General features: G+C 63.7%; 3 non-coding genes across 3 annotated transcripts; all 3 read left to right on the plus strand.

The window, feature by feature from the left end:
* Positions 1-823: 823 nt before the first annotated feature.
* LOC131867374 (5S ribosomal RNA) lies at positions 824-942 on the plus strand. Its single transcript, XR_009365932.1, has one exon. It is a non-coding gene; the product is annotated as a 5S ribosomal RNA (ribosomal RNA).
* Positions 943-6,932: 5,990 nt separating this feature from the next.
* On the plus strand, positions 6,933-7,051 carry LOC131867388 (5S ribosomal RNA). Its single transcript, XR_009365946.1, has one exon. It is a non-coding gene; the product is annotated as a 5S ribosomal RNA (ribosomal RNA).
* A 5,916-nt stretch (positions 7,052-12,967) lies between these two features.
* Positions 12,968-13,086, plus strand: LOC131867389 (5S ribosomal RNA). The gene has a single exon (XR_009365947.1). It is a non-coding gene; the product is annotated as a 5S ribosomal RNA (ribosomal RNA).
* Positions 13,087-15,042: the final 1,956 nt, after the last annotated feature.

The following is a 15,042-nucleotide window of genomic DNA, read 5'->3' on the forward strand; positions in this document are numbered from 1 at the left end:
GTGCGAGGGTGGGTGGGTGCCAAGGTGTGCTAGGTGGAAGCCCGGGTGGGTCGGCATCCCATGGGTGTCGAGTTGGGTGCCTGATGGGTGCTTCTTGTCAAGTTTTAGTCGTCGGGACTCATTTCGAGCCTTAGAGGTCGTTTCTTGTCCGGTTGCCCTGTCTTCGACCTGGGAACCCAATTTTGGTCCTCGGGTCCCATTTTTTTTTGTCTCGCATCCCACTTTTGGCCTGTGGCCTTTTCGGGGTCGATTCTCGTTTTGGGCATCAGAGCATGTTTCTTCTCCTAAAACCCAATATTTGTTTATTAAGTCTCGGAACACATTTTTGTTCTCGTGGACCCATCATGGGTCTTGGAACGCATTTGTGGTCCTTGGGTCCCATTTTGCATCCCGAAACTTGTGTTTTGGTGCTTGATCCCTATTTTGGGTGCCCACCTTGCACCAAGTGCGCACCCGGGGCAAACCGAGCGCCTTGGTGCACCGGGGCAAGATCGAGCGTGCACCCGAGGCGCCCCGAACATGCACCAAGGTGCACTCGGCCCACATGTGAGCGCAGGTCGTTGCGCCCGAGGTGGTGTGTGGGCACCGCGTTGCAGACGGGACACTGCACGCACACGACGCCCCGTCCAGGTGCACGCACGTAGGCCGGGCCGGGTGCACACCCGACGCCCTAGCAAGGTGCGCGCACCCGGGCAGGGCTCACACTTGGCGAACGGGGCGCACTTCGCGAGGGAGGGTGTGCACCTCGACGAGGGTGGGTGGCCGGGGTGGATTCGCACGTGGGTCGCGGTTTGCTAAGTACACACTGCGACAAGCTCATAACGGGTGCGATCATACCAGCGTTAGTGCACCGGATCCCATCAGAACTCCGCAGTTAAGCGCGCTTGGGCCGGAGTAGTACTAGGATGGGTGACCTCCCGGGAAGTCCCGGTGTTGCACCCTTTCTTAGTTTTTCGCCGGGCGTCGCAATGCTATTTGAATAAACCTTTTGCCCGTTTGCGTTCTCGTCGGGGCCGGGCCGGGCCGGGGTGCGCTGCCCGCACTACCGCGCGCGCGGGGGGCGACACCGAGCGCGCACCCGAGGCGCCCCGAGCACACAGGCCACGGTGCAACCCGGGCGTTGTGCGCGCACCCCGGTGCGCCCGAGGTGCTGCGCGCGCACCCAGGTGAAATCGGTGTGCACCTCGGCCAGTGCGCGCTCGGTCGAGTCGCGCACGTTGGCCAAGGTGCACGGTGATGTTTCTTACTCTAAGGTTCCGCACCAGACGCCCGGGACAGGTGAGCGAAGCTGGGCGGGGCCGGGTGCGCGGCCGGGGCAGGTGCACGCAGCTAGAGAGAGCTTTGGAGCACACCAGAGGTGCGCACCTTGGAGCACACTTCGGAGCGCACCAATGATGCGCTCCATTCAAAAGTTTCCTGAAAAGGCAAAAAAAGTTGAGATTATAGAATTTCCCACTTGAGAGATTGTAAAAAAAAAAAATTTAAAATGAAGGAAACGCGGGTGCCAAGGTGTGCGCGCCCGGGTGCGCAGCCCAGCCAAGGTGTGCGCACCAAGGCGCCCACCCTGGCGAAGGTGCACGCAAGGTGCGCACCCGAGGCAAACCGGACAATTAACCCAACTTTCGACTTCGCGCGCACCTGCGCACCTTGGAGCGCACTTCGGAGCGCTCCTTGTTGCGCACCAATCTTGGGCACCTCGGAGTGCACCATGGCGCCCACCAAGGTGCGCACCCGGGGCAAACCGAGCTCCGACTTCGTGCGCACCTTGGAGCGCACGAAAGGTGCGCACCATGGCGCCCACCAAGGTGCGCAGCCCAGCCAAGGCGTGCGCATCAAGGTGCGCACCCTGGCGAAGGTGCGCACCCGGGGCAAACCGAGCTCCGACTTCGTGCGCACCTTGGAGCGCACAAAGGGTGCGCAACCCAGCCAAGGTGTGCGCACCCCGGGCAAACCGAGCTCCGAATCGTGCGCACCTTGGAGCACACTTCGGAGCCCTCCTTGGTGCGCACCGATGTTGCGCACCTCGGAGCGCACCCGGGGAAAACAATGCAATTAACCCGACTTTCGACTTCGTGGGCACCTCGGAGCGCTCTCGGGTTCGCACCTCGGAGCACACCGAGGTGCGCACCTTTGATGCGCTGCCTTCACCAATTTCCAGAAAAGGCAAGAAAACATTGAGAAGGTGTGCGCACCGAGGTGCCCACCCTGGCGAAGGTGCACGCGAGGTGCGCACCCGGGGCAAACCGGGCTCCGACTTCGTGCACGCCATGCTGCGCACCTTGGAGGGCCATGGTGCGCACCTTGGAGCACACTTCGGAGCGCTCAATGGTGCCCAACCCAGCCAAGGTGCCCACCGCGGCGAAGGTGCACGCGAGGTGCGCACCCGGGGCAAACCGGGCTCCGACTTCGTGCACGCCGCACCTTGGAGCACACTTCGGAGCGCTCCTTGGTGCGCACCAGGGCGCGCAACCCAGCCGAGGTGCCCACCCCGGCGAAGGTGCACGCGGGGTGCGCACCCGAGGCAAACCGGGCTCCGACTTCGTGCACGCCATGGTGCCCACCGCGGCGAAGGTGCACGCGAGGTGCGCACCCGGGGCAAACCGGGCTCCGACTTCGTGCACGCCGCACCTTGGAGCACACTTCGGAGCGCTCCTTGGTGCGCACCAGGGCGCGCAACCCAGCCGAGGTGCCCACCCCGGCGAAGGTGCACGCGAGGTGCGCACCCGGGGCAAACCGGGCTCCGACTTCGTGCACGCCATGGTGCCCACCGCGGCGAAGGTGCACGCGAGGTGCGCACCCGGGGCAAACCGGGCTCCGACTTCGTGCACGCCATGGTGCCCACCGCGGCGAAGGTGCACGCGAGGTGCGCACCCGGGGCAAACCGGGCTCCGACTTCGTGCACGCCGCACCTTGGAGCACACTTCGGAGCGCTCCTTGGTGCGCACCATGGTGCCCACCAGGGCGCGCAACCCCGCCGAAGGTGCACGCGAGGTGCGCACCCGGGGCAAACCGGGCTCCGACTTCGTGCACGCCGCACCTTGGAGCACACTTCGGAGCGCTCCTTGGTGCGCACCAGGGCGCGCAACCCCGCCGAAGGTGCACGCGAGGTGCGCACCCGGGGCAAACCGGGCTCCGACTTCGTGCACGCCATGGTGCGCACCAGGGTGCCCACCGCGGCGAAGGTGCGCACCCGGGGCAAACCGGGCTCCGACTTCGTGCACGCCGCACCTTGGAGCACACTTCGGAGCGCTCCTTGGTGCGCACCAGGGCGCGCAACCCAGCCGAGGTGCCCACCCCGGCGAAGGTGCACGCGAGGTGCGCACCCGGGGCAAACCGGGCTCCGACTTCGTGCACGCCATGGTGCCCACCGCGGCGAAGGTGCGCACCCGGGGCAAACCGGGCTAGGACTTCGTGCACGCCGCACCTTGGAGCACACTTCGGAGCGCTCCTTGGTGCGCACCATGGTGCCCACCAGGCCGCGCAACCCAGCCAAGGTGTGCGCACCAAGGTGCACGCGAGGTGCGCACCCGGGGCAAACCGGGGTCCGGCTTCGTGCACGCCGCACCTTGGAGCACACATCGGGGCGCTCCCGGGTTCGCACCGGCGTTGCGCACCGTGGTGGGCACCTCGGAGCGCACCGTGGTGGGCACCTCGGAGCACACCAAGGTGGGCAGCGAGGTGCGCACCTTTGATGCGATGCCTTCACTAATTTCCATAAAAGGCAAAAGAAAACGAGATTTTAAAATTTCCGTTTTGAAAGATAGTGAGAAAAAGGGAATGCTGGTGCCATCTTGAGCCCGCCCTGGTGCGCAGCCCAGCCAAGGTGTGCGCACCAAGGTGCCCACCCTGGCGAAGGTGCGCGCCCGGGCAATTAACCCAACTTCCAACTTCGCGCGCGCCAGGGTGGGAGCGCACCCAACAACCGGGCCTGGGAAGAGCCAATGCGAGAAACCCCACCAAACGCTCTGACAAAAAAAGAGGGGGCGCTCCAGTAACCCCGCTTCGGAGCGCACCCTGGGCAAACCCAGCCAGGGTGCCCACCCCGGCCAAGGTGCAGGCGAGGTGCGCACCCGGGGCAAACCGGGCTCCGACAACGTGCACGCCGCACCTTGGAGCACACTTCGTAGCGCTCCCGGGTGCGCACCTCAGAGCACACCAAGGTGGGCAGCGAGGTGCGCACCTTTGATGCGCTGCCTTCACTAATTTCCAGAAAAGGCAAAAAAAAGAGGAGATTTTAAAATTTCCGTTTTGAAAGATAGTGAAAAAAACGGAACGCGGGTGCCATCTTGAGCCCGCCCTGGTGCACAGCCCAGGTAAGGTGCCCACCCTGGCAAAGGTGCGCACCCGGGCAATTAACCCTACTTCCGACTTCGTGCGCGCCAGGGTGGCAACCGGGCCTGGGAAGAGCCAATGCGAGAAACCCCACCAAACGCTCCGACAAAAAAAGAGGCGGCGCTCCAATAACCCCGCTTCGGAGCGCAGCCGGGGCAAACCCAGCCAAGGTGCCCACCCCGACGAAGGTGCACGCGAGGTGCGCACCCGGGGCAAACCGGGCTCCGACAACGTGCACGCAGCACCTTGGAGCACACTTCGAAGCACTCCCGGGTGCCCACCGGCGTTGCGCACCGTGGTGGGCAGCGAGGTGCGCACCTTTGATGCGCTGCCTTCACTAATTTCCAGAAAAGGCAAAAAAAAATGAGATTTTAAAATTTCCGTTTTGAAAGATAGTGAAAAAAACGGAACGCGGGTGCCATCTTGAGCCCGCCCTGGTGCGCAGCCCAGGCAAGGCATGCGCACCAAGGTGCCCACCCGCGGTGCACACCCGGGGCAAACCGGGCTCCGACTTCGTGCAGGCCGCACCTTGGAGCACACTTCGGAGCGCTCCTTGGTGCGCACCATGGTGCCCACCAGGGCGCACCCGGGGCAAACCGGGCTCCGACTTCGTGCACGCCGCACCTTGGAGCACACATCGGAGCGCTCCCAGGTTCGCACCAGCGTTGCGCACCTTTGATGCGCTGCCTTCACTAATTTCCAGAAAAGGCAAAAAAAAACGATATTTTAAAATTTCCGTTCTGAAAGATAGTGAAAAAAACGGAACGCGGGTGCCATCTTGAGCCCTTCCTGGTGCGCAGCCCAGGCAAGTTGTGCGCACCAAGGTGCCCACCCTGGCGGAGGTGCGCGCCCGGGGCAAACCGGGCTCCGACTTCGTGCACTGCATGGTGCCCACCAAGGCGCGCAACCCAGCCAAGGTGCCCACCGCAGCGAAGGTGCACGCGAGGTGCGCACCCGAGGTGCACACCCGGGGCAAACCGAGCTCCGACTTCGTGCACGCCGCACCTTGGAGCACACTTCAGAGCGCTCCTTGGTGCGCACCAGGGCGCGCAACCCAGCCAAGGTGCTCACCCCGGCGAAGGTGCACGCGAGGTGCGCACCCGGGGCAAGCCGGGCTCGGACTTCGTGCACGCCGCACCTTGGAGCACACATCGGAGCGCTCCCGGGTTCGCACCAGCATTGCGCACCTTTGATGCGCTGCCTTCACTAATTTCCAGAAAAGGCAAAAAAAAAAAAAAAACGAGATTTTAAAATTTCCGTTTTGAAAGATAGTGAAAAAAACGGAACGCGGGTGCCATCTTGAGCCCGCCCTGGTGTGCAGCCCAGGCAAGTTGTGCGCACCAAGGCACCCACCCTGGCCAAGGTGGGTCACGGGGTGGGTCCTAGGGTGGGTAACGGGGTGGGTACTAAGGTGCGTGCCAAGGTGGGTCATGGGGTGGGTGCCAAGGTGGGCACCAGGGTGGGTGTGCACCAACCCTAGCCAGGGTAGGTCACGGGGTGGTTGTCGGGGTGGGCGTCAAGGAGCCAAGGTGGGTGGCAAGTAGCCAAGTTGCGTGCCAAGGTGGGTGTCGGGGTGGGTGCCAAGGATCCAAGGTGGGTGCCAAGGAACCAAGGTGGGTGTCTGGGTGGGTGCCGAGGTGGGAGCCAGGGTGGGTCCCAAGGTGAGTGCAAAGGTGGGTGCCAGGGTCAAGGTGAGTGCCAATGTGGGTTCCAAGGTGCCAGGGTCAGGGTGAGTGCCAATGTGGGTTCAAAGGTGCTAAGTTGGGTGCGAGGTTGGGTGCGAGGGTGGGTGGGTGCCAAGGTGTGCTAGGTGGAAGCCCGGGTGGGTCGGCATCCCATGGGTGTCGAGTTGGGTGCCTGATGGGTGCTTCTTGTCAAGTTTTAGTCGTCGGGACTCATTTCGAGCCTTAGAGGTCGTTTCTTGTCCGGTTGCCCTGTCTTCGACCTGGGAACCCAATTTTGGTCCTCGGGTCCCATTTTTTTTTGTCTCGCATCCCACTTTTGGCCTGTGGCCTTTTCGGGGTCGATTCTCGTTTTGGGCATCAGAGCATGTTTCTTCTCCTAAAACCCAATATTTGTTTATTAAGTCTCGGAACACATTTTTGTTCTCGTGGACCCATCATGGGTCTTGGAACGCATTTGTGGTCCTTGGGTCCCATTTTGCATCCCGAAACTTGTGTTTTGGTGCTTGATCCCTATTTTGGGTGCCCACCTTGCACCAAGTGCGCACCCGGGGCAAACCGAGCGCCTTGGTGCACCGGGGCAAGATCGAGCGTGCACCCGAGGCGCCCCGAACATGCACCAAGGTGCACTCGGCCCACATGTGAGCGCAGGTCGTTGCGCCCGAGGTGGTGTGTGGGCACCGCGTTGCAGACGGGACACTGCACGCACACGACGCCCCGTCCAGGTGCACGCACGTAGGCCGGGCCGGGTGCACACCCGACGCCCTAGCAAGGTGCGCGCACCCGGGCAGGGCTCACACTTGGCGAACGGGGCGCACTTCGCGAGGGAGGGTGTGCACCTCGACGGGGGTGGGTGGCCGGGGTGGATTCGCACGTGGGTCGCGGTTTGCTAAGTACACACTGCGACAAGCTCATAACGGGTGCGATCATACCAGCGTTAGTGCACCGGATCCCATCAGAACTCCGCAGTTAAGCGCGCTTGGGCCGGAGTAGTACTGGGATGGGTGACCTCCCGGGAAGTCCCGGTGTTGCACCCTTTCTTAGTTTTTCGCCGGGCGTCGCAATGCTATTTGAATAAACCTTTTGCCCGTTTGCGTTCTCGTCGGGGCCGGGCCGGGCCGGGGTGCGCTGCCCGCACTACCGCGCGCGCGGGGGCGACACCGAGCGCGCACCCGAGGCGCCCCGAGCACACAGGCCACGGTGCAACCCGGGCGTTGTGCGCGCACCCCGGTGCGCCCGAGGTGCTGCGCGCGCACCCAGGTGAAATCGGTGTGCACCTCGGCCAGTGCGCGCTCGGTCGAGTCGCGCACGTTGGCCAAGGTGCACGGTGATGTTTCTTACTCTAAGGTTCCGCACCAGACGCCCGGGACAGGTGAGCGAAGCTGGGCGGGGCCGGGTGCGCGGCCGGGGCAGGTGCACGCAGCTGGAGAGAGCTTTGGAGCACACCAGAGGTGCGCACCTTGGAGCACACTTCGGAGCGCACCAATGATGCGCTCCATTCAAAAGTTTCCTGAAAAGGCAAAAAAAGTTGAGATTATAGAATTTCCCACTTGAGAGATTGTAAAAAAAAAAAATTTAAAATGAAGGAAACGCGGGTGCCAAGGTGTGCGCGCCCGGGTGCGCAGCCCAGCCAAGGTGTGCGCACCAAGGCGCCCACCCTGGCGAAGGTGCACGCAAGGTGCGCACCCGAGGCAAACCGGACAATTAACCCAACTTTCGACTTCGCGCGCACCTGCGCACCTTGGAGCGCACTTCGGAGCGCTCCTTGGTGCGCACCAATCTTGGGCACCTCGGAGTGCACCATGGCGCCCACCAAGGTGCGCACCCGGGGCAAACCGAGCTCCGACTTCGTGCGCACCTTGGAGCGCACGAAAGGTGCGCACCATGGCGCCCACCAAGGTGCGCAGCCCAGCCAAGGCGTGCGCATCAAGGTGCGCACCCTGGCGAAGGTGCGCACCCGGGGCAAACCGAGCTCCGACTTCGTGCGCACCTTGGAGCGCACAAAGGGTGCGCAACCCAGCCAAGGTGTGCGCACCCCGGGCAAACCGAGCTCCGAATCGTGCGCACCTTGGAGCACACTTCGGAGCCCTCCTTGGTGCGCACCGATGTTGCGCACCTCGGAGCGCACCCGGGGAAAACAATGCAATTAACCCGACTTTCGACTTCGTGGGCACCTCGGAGCGCTCTCGGGTTCGCACCTCGGAGCACACCGAGGTGCGCACCTTTGATGCGCTGCCTTCACCAATTTCCAGAAAAGGCAAGAAAACATTGAGAAGGTGTGCGCACCGAGGTGCCCACCCTGGCGAAGGTGCACGCGAGGTGCGCACCCGGGGCAAACCGGGCTCCGACTTCGTGCACGCCATGCTGCGCACCTTGGAGGGCCATGGTGCGCACCTTGGAGCACACTTCGGAGCGCTCAATGGTGCCCAACCCAGCCAAGGTGCCCACCGCGGCGAAGGTGCACGCGAGGTGCGCACCCGGGGCAAACCGGGCTCCGACTTCGTGCACGCCGCACCTTGGAGCACACTTCGGAGCGCTCCTTGGTGCGCACCAGGGCGCGCAACCCAGCCGAGGTGCCCACCCCGGCGAAGGTGCACGCGGGGTGCGCACCCGGGGCAAACCGGGCTCCGACTTCGTGCACGCCATGGTGCCCACCGCGGCGAAGGTGCACGCGAGGTGCGCACCCGGGGCAAACCGGGCTCCGACTTCGTGCACGCCGCACCTTGGAGCACACTTCGGAGCGCTCCTTGGTGCGCACCAGGGCGCGCAACCCAGCCGAGGTGCCCACCCCGGCGAAGGTGCACGCGAGGTGCGCACCCGGGGCAAACCGGGCTCCGACTTCGTGCACGCCATGGTGCCCACCGCGGCGAAGGTGCACGCGAGGTGCGCACCCGGGGCAAACCGGGCTCCGACTTCGTGCACGCCGCACCTTGGAGCACACTTCGGAGCGCTCCTTGGTGCGCACCATGGTGCCCACCAGGGCGCGCAACCCCGCCGAAGGTGCACGCGAGGTGCGCACCCGGGGCAAACCGGGCTCCGACTTCGTGCACGCCGCACCTTGGAGCACACTTCGGAGCGCTCCTTGGTGCGCACCAGGGCGCGCAACCCCGCCGAAGGTGCACGCGAGGTGCGCACCCGGGGCAAACCGGGCTCCGACTTCGTGCACGCCATGGTGCGCACCAGGGTGCCCACCGCGGCGAAGGTGCGCACCCGGGGCAAACCGGGCTCCGACTTCGTGCACGCCGCACCTTGGAGCACACTTCGGAGCGCTCCTTGGTGCGCACCAGGGCGCGCAACCCAGCCGAGGTGCCCACCCCGGCGAAGGTGCACGCGAGGTGCGCACCCGGGGCAAACCGGGCTCCGACTTCGTGCACGCCATGGTGCCCACCGCGGCGAAGGTGCGCACCCGGGGCAAACCGGGCTAGGACTTCGTGCACGCCGCACCTTGGAGCACACTTTGGAGCGCTCCTTGGTGCGCACCATGGTGCCCACCAGGCCGCGCAACCCAGCCAAGGTGTGCGCACCAAGGTGCACGCGAGGTGCGCACCCGGGGCAAACCGGGGTCCGGCTTCGTGCACGCCGCACCTTGGAGCACACATCGGGGCGCTCCCGGGTTCGCACCGGCGTTGCGCACCGTGGTGGGCACCTCGGAGCGCACCGTGGTGGGCACCTCGGAGCACACCAAGGTGGGCAGCGAGGTGCGCACCTTTGATGCGATGCCTTCACTAATTTCCATAAAAGGCAAAAAAAAACGAGATTTTAAAATTTCCGTTTTGAAAGATAGTGAGAAAAAGGGAATGCTGGTGCCATCTTGAGCCCGCCCTGGTGCGCAGCCCAGCCAAGGTGTGCGCACCAAGGTGCCCACCCTGGCGAAGGTGCGCGCCCGGGCAATTAACCCAACTTCCAACTTCGCGCGCGCCAGGGTGGGAGCGCACCCAACAACCGGGCCTGGGAAGAGCCAATGCGAGAAACCCCACCAAACGCTCTGACAAAAAAAGAGGGGGCGCTCCAGTAACCCCGCTTCGGAGCGCACCCTGGGCAAACCCAGCCAGGGTGCCCACCCCGGCCAAGGTGCAGGCGAGGTGCGCACCCGGGGCAAACCGGGCTCCGACAACGTGCACGCCGCACCTTGGAGCACACTTCGTAGCGCTCCCGGGTGCGCACCTCAGAGCACACCAAGGTGGGCAGCGAGGTGCGCACCTTTGATGCGCTGCCTTCACTAATTTCCAGAAAAGGCAAAAAAAAGAGGAGATTTTAAAATTTCCGTTTTGAAAGATAGTGAAAAAAACGGAACGCGGGTGCCATCTTGAGCCCGCCCTGGTGCACAGCCCAGGTAAGGTGCCCACCCTGGCAAAGGTGCGCACCCGGGCAATTAACCCTACTTCCGACTTCGTGCGCGCCAGGGTGGCAACCGGGCCTGGGAAGAGCCAATGCGAGAAACCCCACCAAACGCTCCGACAAAAAAAGAGGCGGCGCTCCAATAACCCCGCTTCGGAGCGCAGCCGGGGCAAACCCAGCCAAGGTGCCCACCCCGACGAAGGTGCACGCGAGGTGCGCACCCGGGGCAAACCGGGCTCCGACAACGTGCACGCAGCACCTTGGAGCACACTTCGAAGCACTCCCGGGTGCCCACCGGCGTTGCGCACCGTGGTGGGCAGCGAGGTGCGCACCTTTGATGCGCTGCCTTCACTAATTTCCAGAAAAGGCAAAAAAAAATGAGATTTTAAAATTTCCGTTTTGAAAGATAGTGAAAAAAACGGAACGCGGGTGCCATCTTGAGCCCGCCCTGGTGCGCAGCCCAGGCAAGGCATGCGCACCAAGGTGCCCACCCGCGGTGCACGCCCGGGGCAAACCGGGCTCCGACTTCGTGCAGGCCGCACCTTGGAGCACACTTCGGAGCGCTCCTTGGTGCGCACCATGGTGCCCACCAGGGCGCACCCGGGGCAAACCGGGCTCCGACTTCGTGCACGCCGCACCTTGGAGCACACATCGGAGCGCTCCCAGGTTCGCACCAGCGTTGCGCACCTTTGATGCGCTGCCTTCACTAATTTCCAGAAAAGGCAAAAAAAAACGATATTTTAAAATTTCCGTTCTGAAAGATAGTGAAAAAAACGGAACGCGGGTGCCATCTTGAGCCCTTCCTGGTGCGCAGCCCAGGCAAGTTGTGCGCACCAAGGTGCCCACCCTGGCGGAGGTGCGCGCCCGGGGCAAACCGGGCTCCGACTTCGTGCACTGCATGGTGCCCACCAAGGCGCGCAACCCAGCCAAGGTGCCCACCGCAGCGAAGGTGCACGCGAGGTGCGCACCCGAGGTGCACACCCGGGGCAAACCGAGCTCCGACTTCGTGCACGCCGCACCTTGGAGCACACTTCAGAGCGCTCCTTGGTGCGCACCAGGGCGCGCAACCCAGCCAAGGTGCTCACCCCGGCGAAGGTGCACGCGAGGTGCGCACCCGGGGCAAGCCGGGCTCGGACTTCGTGCACGCCGCACCTTGGAGCACACATCGGAGCGCTCCCGGGTTCGCACCAGCATTGCGCACCTTTGATGCGCTGCCTTCACTAATTTCCAGAAAAGGCAAAAAAAAAAAAAAAAACGAGATTTTAAAATTTCCGTTTTGAAAGATAGTGAAAAAAACGGAACGCGGGTGCCATCTTGAGCCCGCCCTGGTGTGCAGCCCAGGCAAGTTGTGCGCACCAAGGCACCCACCCTGGCCAAGGTGGGTCACGGGGTGGGTCCTAGGGTGGGTAACGGGGTGGGTACTAAGGTGCGTGCCAAGGTGGGTCATGGGGTGGGTGCCAAGGTGGGCACCAGGGTGGGTGTGCACCAACCCTAGCCAGGGTAGGTCACGGGGTGGTTGTCGGGGTGGGCGTCAAGGAGCCAAGGTGGGTGGCAAGTAGCCAAGTTGCGTGCCAAGGTGGGTGTCGGGGTGGGTGCCAAGGATCCAAGGTGGGTGCCAAGGAACCAAGGTGGGTGTCTGGGTGGGTGCCGAGGTGGGAGCCAGGGTGGGTCCCAAGGTGAGTGCAAAGGTGGGTGCCAGGGTCAAGGTGAGTGCCAATGTGGGTTCCAAGGTGCCAGGGTCAGGGTGAGTGCCAATGTGGGTTCAAAGGTGCTAAGTTGGGTGCGAGGTTGGGTGCGAGGGTGGGTGGGTGCCAAGGTGTGCTAGGTGGAAGCCCGGGTGGGTCGGCATCCCATGGGTGTCGAGTTGGGTGCCTGATGGGTGCTTCTTGTCAAGTTTTAGTCGTCGGGACTCATTTCGAGCCTTAGAGGTCGTTTCTTGTCCGGTTGCCCTGTCTTCGACCTGGGAACCCAATTTTGGTCCTCGGGTCCCTTTTTTTTTTGTCTCGCATCCCACTTTTGGCCTGTGGCCTTTTCGGGGTCGATTCTCGTTTTGGGCATCAGAGCATGTTTCTTCTCCTAAAACCCAATATTTGTTTATTAAGTCTCGGAACACATTTTTGTTCTCGTGGACCCATCATGGGTCTTGGAACGCATTTGTGGTCCTTGGGTCCCATTTTGCATCCCGAAACTTGTGTTTTGGTGCTTGATCCCTATTTTGGGTGCCCACCTTGCACCAAGTGCGCACCCGGGGCAAACCGAGCGCCTTGGTGCACCGGGGCAAGATCGAGCGTGCACCCGAGGCGCCCCGAACATGCACCAAGGTGCACTCGGCCCACATGTGAGCGCAGGTCGTTGCGCCCGAGGTGGTGTGTGGGCACCGCGTTGCAGACGGGACACTGCACGCACACGACGCCCCGTCCAGGTGCACGCACGTAGGCCGGGCCGGGTGCACACCCGACGCCCTAGCAAGGTGCGCGCACCCGGGCAGGGCTCACACTTGGCGAACGGGGCGCACTTCGCGAGGGAGGGTGTGCACCTCGACGGGGGTGGGTGGCCGGGGTGGATTCGCACGTGGGTCGCGGTTTGCTAAGTACACACTGCGACAAGCTCATAACGGGTGCGATCATACCAGCGTTAGTGCACCGGATCCCATCAGAACTCCGCAGTTAAGCGCGCTTGGGCCGGAGTAGTACTGGGATGGGTGACCTCCCGGGAAGTCCCGGTGTTGCACCCTTTTTTAGTTTTTCGCCGGGCGTCGCAATGCTATTTGAATAAACCTTTTGCCCGTTTGCGTTCTCGTCGGGGCCGGGCCGGGCCGGGGTGCGCTGCCCGCACTACCGCGCGCGCGGGGGCGACACCGAGCGCGCACCCGAGGCGCCCCGAGCACACAGGCCACGGTGCAACCCGGGCGTTGTGCGCGCACCCCGGTGCGCCCGAGGTGCTGCGCGCGCACCCAGGTGAAATCGGTGTGCACCTCGGCCAGTGCGCGCTCGGTCGAGTCGCGCACGTTGGCCAAGGTGCACGGTGATGTTTCTTACTCTAAGGTTCCGCACCAGACGCCCGGGACAGGTGAGCGAAGCTGGGCGGGGCCGGGTGCGCGGCCGGGGCAGGTGCACGCAGCTAGAGAGAGCTTTGGAGCACACCAGAGGTGCGCACCTTGGAGCACACTTCGGAGCGCACCAATGATGCGCTCCATTCAAAAGTTTCCTGAAAAGGCAAAAAAAGTTGAGATTATAGAATTTCCCACTTGAGAGATTGTAAAAAAAAAAAATTTAAAATGAAGGAAACGCGGGTGCCAAGGTGTGCGCGCCCGGGTGCGCAGCCCAGCCAAGGTGTGCGCACCAAGGCGCCCACCCTGGCGAAGGTGCACGCAAGGTGCGCACCCGAGGCAAACCGGACAATTAACCCAACTTTCGACTTCGCGCGCACCTGCGCACCTTGGAGCGCACTTCGGAGCGCTCCTTGGTGCGCACCAATCTTGGGCACCTCGGAGTGCACCATGGCGCCCACCAAGGTGCGCACCCGGGGCAAACCGAGCTCCGACTTCGTGCGCACCTTGGAGCGCACGAAAGGTGCGCACCATGGCGCCCACCAAGGTGCGCAGCCCAGCCAAGGCGTGCGCATCAAGGTGCGCACCCTGGCGAAGGTGCGCACCCGGGGCAAACCGAGCTCCGACTTCGTGCGCACCTTGGAGCGCACAAAGGGTGCGCAACCCAGCCAAGGTGTGCGCACCCCGGGCAAACCGAGCTCCGAATCGTGCGCACCTTGGAGCACACTTCGGATCCCTCCTTGGTGCGCACCGATGTTGCGCACCTCGGAGCGCACCCGGGGAAAACAATGCAATTAACCCGACTTTCGACTTCGTGGGCACCTCGGAGCGCTCTCGGGTTCGCACCTCGGAGCACACCGAGGTGCGCACCTTTGATGCGCTGCCTTCACCAATTTCCAGAAAAGGCAAGAAAACATTGAGAAGGTGTGCGCACCGAGGTGCCCACCCTGGCGAAGGTGCACGCGAGGTGCGCACCCGGGGCAAACCGGGCTCCGACTTCGTCCACGCCATGCTGCGCACCTTGGAGGGCCATGGTGCGCACCTTGGAGCACACTTCGGAGCGCTCAATGGTGCCCAACCCAGCCAAGGTGCCCACCGCGGCGAAGGTGCACGCGAGGTGCGCACCCGGGGCAAACCGGGCTCCGACTTCGTGCACGCCGCACCTTGGAGCACACTTCGGAGCGCTCCTTGGTGCGCACCAGGGCGCGCAACCCAGCCGAGGTGCCCACCCCGGCGAAGGTGCACGCGGGGTGCGCACCCGGGGCAAACCGGGCTCCGACTTCGTGCACGCCATGGTGCCCACCGCGCCAAGGTGCACGCGAGGTGCGCACCCGGGGCAAACCGGGCTCCGACTTCGTGCACGCCGCACCTTGGAGCACACTTCGGAGCGCTCCTTGGTGCGCACCAGGGCGCGCAACCCAGCCGAGGTGCCCACCCCGGCGAAGGTGCACGCGAGGTGCGCACCCGGGGCAAACCGGGCTCCGACTTCGTGCACGCCATGGTGCCCACCGCGGCGAAGGTGCACGCGAGGTGCGCACCCGGGGCAAACCGGGCTCCGACTTCGTGCACGCCGCACCTTGGAGCACACTTCGGAGCGCTCCTTGGTGCGCACCATGGTGCCCACCAGGGCGCGCAACCCCA

This window comes from Cryptomeria japonica, unplaced genomic scaffold, assembly GCF_030272615.1.
Source record: "Cryptomeria japonica unplaced genomic scaffold, Sugi_1.0 HiC_scaffold_169, whole genome shotgun sequence".
In the NCBI taxonomy this organism is placed as follows: Eukaryota; Viridiplantae; Streptophyta; class Pinopsida; order Cupressales; family Cupressaceae; genus Cryptomeria; species Cryptomeria japonica.